The 9,101-nt window shown below is 36.2% G+C and overlaps 1 protein-coding gene across 1 annotated transcript in view; it reads left to right on the top strand.

The window, feature by feature from the left end:
* Positions 1 to 252: 252 nt before the first annotated feature.
* The window catches only part of LOC101855837, a gene marked incomplete in the record, with an annotated part of 14,803 nt that continues 5,954 nt past the window's right edge, over positions 253 to 9,101 (top strand). Inside the window, 1 exon segment of the mRNA XM_035969405.1 lies at positions 253 to 1,960.

Raw genomic sequence — 9,101 nt, 5'->3', positions numbered from 1 at the left:
ATTTGTCTGTCTGTCTGTCTGTCTGTCTGTCTGTCTGTCCGTCTGTCTGTCAGTCTCACACCCTTTCTCTCTCATTCTATCGTGTTCTTTTCTTTCCCTTTCACTGTTGCACTCATTCTTCCTTCATTCACAACCCAGCGGAAGGCAACTTGGTACAAACATAGGACATGTCCTTCCAAGTTAAAGAAATAATTCAAGAAATGAAATATGAGAGTGAACGGCTTCAAAGGACAAAAATTACATGCATAAAAACATAAACATAAACTCACTGAAACACATGTAAATAGACACAAATGCACTCAAATCCACGCAAACGCACAGTTACGAATAAACTCACAAAAACACGCACACTAACGTATTCATCCACTTTTCATTGCGATCGCACTTATTTGCACATGGGTTCGCACACAAAGCAAGTTTCTGCCAATTCCGTATTGGATAGCTTGAGCGCGGTATGTTTTTCCAAAGTTTTAATAATTTAGCCACAAGCTGAGGGTTTCAGATGTAAAACCGAGGAGATAAAAAATTTGCTCTGCTTACAATTCCCTTAAATTTACCATGCCTCATGAGATAAATAAAAAATCATCTGAGTTTCTCACAGTCAATAAGGGTAAATCGGGAGGTTTGAAGCTGGGGATTGTTTGCCTAAAGCCTCTATGAGGGCCCACACCAAACTTGTGAATAGATCGAATCAATCATGGCGGCAAACAAATAAAAAAGTCAGGCTAAATTAATTGCAAGACCTCTATCAGATTTGTTTCCCAAACGATCTCGATCAGTTCTGGTTCCTGGACATACATAAAAAGGATCAATTATTTAGTAATGTGTCTCCGCAGCCATGAATGAAATAAGGCGAGTCTTAGAAGTACGATTGGCGCTAACATTTCGGTCTGGAATCTTTTCTTCCCTTTGTACAATCTGTCTACGTTCTAAATATTCAGATCGTCTACAATCGCGTCCATCTGTACTAGGTCTGCGTGCCATGGACAATAGTCATTCTCTCTGTGTGTTTGAAACCTGTGTCGAACAAGAGGACACTTATGTCGTTTTTATTTGTTCTTCCCGCTTGCCACTCGTACAGCCAACGTGCAGCCTATCCGTCTCTTTTGACGGGTTCCCTTCGCTTTCACGAGCGCCTCACTTCAATTCCTGGACGGATCTCGCAACTGCAGACAGTGGTCGCGGTGCTGTGAGTCAAATCAGACCTGATAAAAAAAATCTGTGTGACACTTTCCCAAGGATCCTTTATTGCTGGAAATGTTCTTTTGTATCGTCTTTCAATCGTTTTCAGGTTAGATGCTTATTTACGGCTTGTTTACGTATCTATAAGTATTACATTTTTAGTGTTTCACTTTGCTTGATTTGGTTGAATTACTGCTAATTGACATATTGTTAATATTTGCTGCCAGTCACTCTCCTTCACTCTTTCTAGATAACCGAACGACTAAGCATGTTTAACTTTAAACTTTTCGGTTTTCATGCTGTATTGGAACTGTCTTTAGCCTATGGTCAAAGTCATACTTGCTGGAATAAAATAGTTTCTCTTTCGACAACTTTTAAAATAAAAACATTGCAAAACAGAACTAGTTGTTCGTAACCTTCAGAGCTTCAGAGCTGTTATGCATGCGAGGCCGAATCTTTTCTTACGTTAGGAACCAAACTTGAGTATAGCTCGTTATTGAAGTGTATAAAAGACACCACTATTCAATAATTTTAATAAAGACTCCGAACTCTATTCGGACGATCGCTCGCAAAAATGAACTCTGAAAAATGAAAGTGCCATTGAAAGTCGTAGTTGCTTTTCACTGCCGTGTCCTTACGACCAACTGATTCGCTGTCGCCTGCGGGATTGACGCTATCTTTGTGCCGGGGCAGAAGTGTTTAGAAAGGCGTCCTGTCTCGCTCTCTGCCTAATCGATATCACTAGAAACATCATGTAATTCCGGGATTATATCACTCAGTAAGTAAATATAATTTTGTTCACTCTTTACCGACCTTTATACCCTCGTTGCACCGGTAGAATTGTGCACTCTTTAATAATAGACTCTCGGCAAGTCTTTTTTTCAAAACACTTCGTGCCTAATCTTATTTTTCTGAAGAGGCCAAGTTGTTTGGAGGATTCAATGGGTTCTCCCTGAAGGGGAAAATGACGGGGGTCCTTCGAAAAGGGGGATGGGGGTTTATATTGAAGGTTTATAATTGGAGAAGGTGGGGTGGGGTTGAGGCTTTGCGGATAAGTTTAATCAGAACTCTTATGACTCAACAAGCCTCACCTAGCTGACTATTGTGGACTGGCAAACTATACAACGGACAACAAAGACATTTTCTAACTTTAAAGTCATTGATATTCAGAGAGGACGGCCGTTGTAGATCTTTTACACTGTCGTGGGTTTGCATTCGTTGAAAAAATTCATTTGAGGCAGGGACATTTCTACTGTATTTTGACGACAGCAAGAAGGAGAAATGCTTGACTGTTTGGTACTGCTTTAAGTTCATCCTAAGGTGATCCATGATTTTACAATGGAAAGTGACGGGCAGTGTGTGATAAGATGTCATTTGTTAAAGTGCAATTGAAAGTAAAAATATAACCTGGTTCGGTTATGTGACATGATATACTTTGTTAATATTCTGAAGAGCTACAACATGGTTCGCGCATAAGTCAATTTTTAAAAACTTTTGTTATATAAAATTATTATGGGTTCGGAAGCAGTCTGTTCGACCGGTCTTGGCAAAATCGGACTTTCCTGACTGCTGCTCACTAAATTGCAATTACTTATTTATCAACGTATGGACTGGTTTAAGTGTAATTTGGTCTCATGTACAATCAAAGGTCGTACATAACAAGATAGTTCACTCAGCCAAAAAAAAAAGTGTCCACGAAAGTCATTGGTTCATATAGCGCTGCAGTCTTTGTCTTGAGGCTCTCTTTCGTTTCTCCAGAAGAAGAATAGGAATGGCACAGTTTGTTAGTTTCGCTTTTATTGTTTTTCACACAAGTAGGGTAACTCAGTTCGCAAAGTCCGCACTTTTTCGAAGAGGGCACAACCGGATTTTGAGGACACTTTTTTAATTTGCTCAAAGAGAGGAGTGAACTATCTTGTTATGTACGATCTTTGGTATAACCAACAACAAAGCCAGCACTATTTTGTTCTGTTGTGGTAAGGTGTTATATATCATAACATTTTTTTTCAACAACAACAGTTAAAAAAGAAAACACTTGAAATTCAAAATTTCACATTTTTATCACATTGATGACATGTTGGAATGTATACAGCTCCTGAGGTGGGATGGGGGCGGGGGTGGATTGGGAGGGGGCGGCTTTACCTTATTGGAGATTTTTAAAAATATCTATTTTAGTTTTTTAATGACCGATATTCATGTAGATTTCGGCAAAAATATCATTATTTAAAGTGGACAGCTTTGACATACTACAACTAAAATAATATGTAAGATATTGCTAAATAACACACAAAATATTCCTAAAGATATCAACAAACCAATCATCTACCTATTTTTGAAACGAGAAAAGAGTCCACCGATTAAGCTCGGAGGAGTAGCAATTGTTAAAATTATACACATTCAAAAAGTAGAAAAAAAATCATAAGAGACAAAAAGACAAAAAAAAACCTTTTCTCGCAATATATTTTCTGCATCCATTGTAACACGCATGCCTATTTTTGAGTCTTTGGCTGAAATAATAACGATTTTAGCAGTGCCCTCAGGTGGGATTCACTCATCCCTGCCCTCAGGTGGAGACTCTCCTCCTCGTCATCAACAAAATTGTGTTAACTATAAATTGTACTCATCGGAGGCCTTTGTTAGTGAGAAATGATTTCACTAGCTGTGCCTAGCCATAACACAATTGTAGAAAGAGTCACGTTATTATTATTATTATTATTATTATTATTATTATTATTATTATTATTATTATTATTATTATTATTATTATTATTATTACTATTATCATTTATTATTATTATTATTATTATTATTATTATTATTATTATTATTATTATTATTATTATTATTATTATTATTATTATTATTACTATTATAATTATTACTATTATTATTTTTATTATTATTATTATTATTATTATTATTATTATTATTATTATTATTATTATTATTATTATTATTATAATTATAATTAAGAGTAGTGTTATAGTTGTTGATTATCTTTTATATAATTAAAGCTAGTATTAGTTTTAGTTGGCTTGCTAGTATTAGCTTTAGTTGGCTTATCACTCATATTTTAGGTCTTTTATTTTTATCATTGTTTTCATCCTCATTGCTGTAAGTAGGATAAGATACCCCCCCCAAAAAACAAAAAAAATTTTTTAAAAAACATTGGTGGAAATTTGAGCATTTGAAGTTTTTATAACATTATAAAATATGTTCAACTTTTTGCCTTTAAGGGTTTCTACAGGATGGTGATAAATCAACACTAAAAAGCAAATATCTTCCTCCTCCTCCTCCTCACGATCATCATCATTAGTATAATAATAATAATAATAATAATAATAATAATAATAATAATAATAATAATAATAATAATAATAATAATAATAATAATAAAGAATATAATAACAATAATGATAATAATTAAATATTAGTAATGATTTTAAAAAGTCCCAATTTTTTGGCTCATCACTCAGATTTCTTTTCTCTATCGGGTTCGTCTATAACCCAAAAATAAAACATAATCGAATCTTGATACTGAAGGAATCTGTCTAGTTTGGTCATATTTTTCTAAACAAGGTAAATAAAAATCGTTTGGGCACTGGACATTTTTAATTATTTTTTTTATTCTACTACCTTTTAACTTATGAATAAGCACGTCTCCATTCTGTGTGCTAATCCCTATTCGTTTTGTTTCGTTTTTGCTTTTGCTTTTATTTTTAAAAAATAATAAAACCGAGCGTCAATCTAGAACGATATTTAGTTTCCTCTCATTCACAATAACTGTCTGCCAAAGTGGTAGCTGTCTAACGCTTTAGAAAAGGCTCTGCAGAAGATGCATTGATTCGCCCGTCTAGTGGAGACTCAATCCTGGAATATCGCATTACAAAAGCTGAACCAAATGCATTCACTTTTATTGTTCCGAAGGCACATTGTTTTCTCAGGTCGATTCGGGCTTTTTTATCATCTTATTTGTGTACTCGCGGCTGAGAGAGACAAAGAGAGAAATCTATACCTAGTATAATATTAATTATTCATGAGCGTTGTTTAAAAGAGTTCCTAGTTACTTATGGTGAAATGACAAACAGCACAACAGAAAGCAGGCATTATATTTTTTTGTATACTACAATTTGAAGTTGTGTCTGAAAACAGCTTGTTTGATTTGTTACACGGTTTCAGAAGAATGGAAAGTACTATTTGCTGTGGATGGAACCTTTTTTCTATTAAAATATTTCAGTTTTTTTCACTAAGACTGAATAATTGTAGCATTTTTACTTCGTTTCTCTTTAAATCTTTTCCTTCTCTCTATCTATTTATCTATCTATCTATCTATCTATCTATCTATCTATCTATCTATCTATCTATCTATCTGTCTGTCTGTCTGTCTGTCTGTCTGTCTGTCTGTCTGTCTGTCTGTCTGTATGTATGTATGTTTGTCTCTCTATTTGTCTGTCTGTCTGTCTGTCTGTCTGTCTGTCTGTCTGTCTGTCTATTTGTCTGTATATCTGTGTATCCTCCTGTCTGCCTGTCCGCCTGCCTTTTCTAAACGTGAGATTGTCTCATCATTCCACAACCTTATGTAACTACTAGAGCTACTATTCATTTCCTGCATCTGTTCATTGTGAATTACAGTCGTTGTCGCGCCACCCTTAGCTACTTCTCAAGCCACGACAAAAAAAAGGAACACACACCATCAGTGTTCATTAACATAGTTTAATTTATTCTGTGTTGAATTAGAAACTCATATCATTATACCGGTATTTTAAAAATATGCATATTTTCCTGAACCAAACAACCCGAAACTTCGTTTCCTGAGCTAGATTCTCTATGAATCTTTTTCTTTGGATGGCACGGCCTTTCTTAGCTCTGTCGCGGCTGGGATCTTATGGTCATTGCCCTGAACAAAGGGGGCTTAAGTCGGTATCGTCCGAGAGAAGTATTAAAATTTGTTTTTCTTATCTAGGCTCTTATCCCAAAGAGCAGAAATCTTGAGGCGCAGTTAATGACTAATGAAATTAACTAGGAGAACCAGACACCGGGGTTGATAAAAGACGAGTCCCCCCAGGTTACACCAAACTAATCATTATTTATAATACTTTTTCTTTCAAAGTAGTAAGCTTACAATAACTTTTATCCAGAGGAAACGATTAAGAACTGCAACTAAGTGATGTAAGCTGTTGTGAAATTAGACAACCCCCCCCCCCATACACACACAGACAATAACAGCACAGGGTATCTAAAAAGGACCTATTTAAAGAGCAATAACTCAGTCATCATTGATTCAATTTCAACAAAACTTTGAACAAACAAATTCAACCACGGGGACGTCAAACTTGTCAATAAAGGGAAACTCGAAAGGTGCGTTGGAAAAATATTAAGTCTTAACAAGTTCAACCAAAACTGAATAAAACACAAAACTAAAGACCTTTGGAATACTGTGTATTTGTGCCTTGAAGAATGTCCCCAAGGTAGAGGTGGGTTTTTTTTTGTGCGAATAAAAAAAAAAATGATGTAGAGATTACAGAGTACCCCCCTTTAAATGGGCCCTCTTTTTAGGCATTTGGTAAGTTCGCATACTAGGAGAGAAAGAACTACTCTATAAAGAAACCTCCGAGATGATATAAAGAAACCTCCGAGATGATTTTAAAAACATGGGTCCATCACAAGTCACAGAATTATACATACTTTTTCTGTCAAAGTGTTAGCCTGTTGAGTTAATAATAATAAATGATATTAATATAGCACTCAACCCCCATTAAAGTACACAGGCTCTGAGAGCTTTACAATACAATACAATGTATCACAGTAAAATAAAACGTTGTGTTCTGACTAAAAGAAAATTACTCCAAATATTCATCTTATTCATTTAAAAACAGAAAAGACTTCAACTGACATTTGAATGGATCAAAAGATTTGATCTCCCTTTAAGTACTTGGCAAAGCATTCCAGATCGTGGGGCCTTTATTCAAATGTCCTTTCACCCATTGTTTTAAGTTTCATAGATGGTTTTAAAAAAATTGTCAGCTGATATCCTTAAACTGCGAGTTGGAATGTGCAGTCTCAACAGATTTTATAAATATGATAGTGCATTACCATTCAAGTATTTGTGACATATGGTGGCCAACTTGTACACAATTGTTTTCTCAACAGGAAGTCAATGCAATATCCGTACTAGAGGTTTAGCAGAGTCTCGCTTTCTTTTCCGTAAAACTAAACGTGCAGCATTGTTTTGGACAGTTTAAAATCTTTTAACTTTCACGATAACTTTAATCTTGAGGAATCGTGTTGTGTACTGCAAGAATGGTCTCAGACTCAATAATTGAGGTGGTAATTTTCGACAGGTCAGCATGACAATTAGAGCTTTAGAAATTATTACCTATGACAAAAGCAGTGAGATGGATAATTACTCAGTGTCTACAAGATGTACAAGGTTTAAGGAAAAGCCAGCCAAATGAGGTATGCTGGTGGTGAACCGCAGGAAAACGAGCAGTGATAGTTTGTACGCATGTTCTGAACAAAAAAGAAACAATACTATTTCCCGTTACTTGACCGGGAATCTAGTTTCTCACCTCATTGTACGATTATCACTTGTGTTTAGTTTGTTGTTTGTGCATAGTTTAGTTGAATGATCCTTTTTAATATCACGGAGGGTTCGGTGAGGGCAAGAAGTCAAAAGTCCAATTCTTTGTCAGTTACTATCAATGCATTGTCATCCGTTGGTATCAGTACAATATCACGCTGCCGACGTCACGCAGCAGAGTTCCGTTTTTTATGTTGTAGTGATACTGACATTGACATTCCATTAATAACAAGATTTCAGTTTCAGTTTGACACCATGCGAATACCGCATTTTTAAAAGAGCAACTTTAGTGTTGTTGACACTGGGCTATTACGTTGCAGCAGGCGAAGACTTGATTGAGAAGTTGGACAAAACAGCGAGGATCCCCATGTACTCTTTCGTTAACACACTTTGATAAGATTGCAAGAGTTATATTCAATTTGTTGATGAAAAAAAAATTTAAGAACTCCTGATAACAAAGTAGATATTGTGGAGCCAACTCAAACACGTCTCAAGCAAAGTGAGATTGAACTGTATAAACAAGAAAGAACGAACGCCAATTTACTAAAGGGTTTAATCGAACGTCGAGATGAACCCCCCCCCCCCTATGTCAGTCAAAACGCGTAAAGGCGTGAACTATCAATTTTCTGCTTTTCTCTTGTGTGTTGGAGTTTGAAATTTCAACAAGTTGACGACTATTGTCCTGCCTTTATGTTTACTTTGGAGAACCCGCTATCACAAAGACACACCCTAAGCGATTAAATCCCTTCTGAACATTATAGCCCTTTTTCATTCTTCTATACTCTGAGATTCAAACGAACTTCTCAGTTTGGGAAGGTTCGTATCCTGGTGTAGCCTTTGTGTATTATTTTGTTCAAAGCCTTAAGCAAGTCCACGGTTTGATCGATCGGGAGGACGAGGCAGGCTTAAACCCGTAGGTGGGGATGGGACGGTGCATTCTTCGATTTACTTTATTGGCCTGTTTCAAAACAAGTCTTATATCGCAGGCAGGCATTAGTAGAAACTGCGAAGCTCAAAACGGGATGCAGAAGAGCAGCAGAATTAAAGGAAACAGGATCATCTGAAACGCAGCCGGGGAGGGAGGGGGAGGGGGTGGGAGTGGGGAACAGCGTAATTCGGGCGTTCTTTAAGTTACTTTAACGTGAGGTATATAATTATTTTGTGCACACCACTTGGGGAAAATTTTCAGACTCGAGGGAAACTTTAAAGAATGGATTTAAGATAAGAAACAGGAAACAGGATCATGAGAAAGATAAGATAATGTAAGAATCATCTTTATTGTACAGATCCTTGCACACTGGTTTGGTGTTTCACAACGTACACACCTACACACGCATGC

The sequence above is a fragment of the Aplysia californica genome, unplaced genomic scaffold (assembly GCF_000002075.1).
Source record: "Aplysia californica isolate F4 #8 unplaced genomic scaffold, AplCal3.0 scaffold00007, whole genome shotgun sequence".
Lineage (NCBI taxonomy): Eukaryota > Metazoa > Mollusca > Gastropoda > Aplysiida > Aplysiidae > Aplysia > Aplysia californica.
Note: the sequence above shows the minus strand (reverse complement) of the source record. Positions and strands in the feature narration are given on the sequence as shown.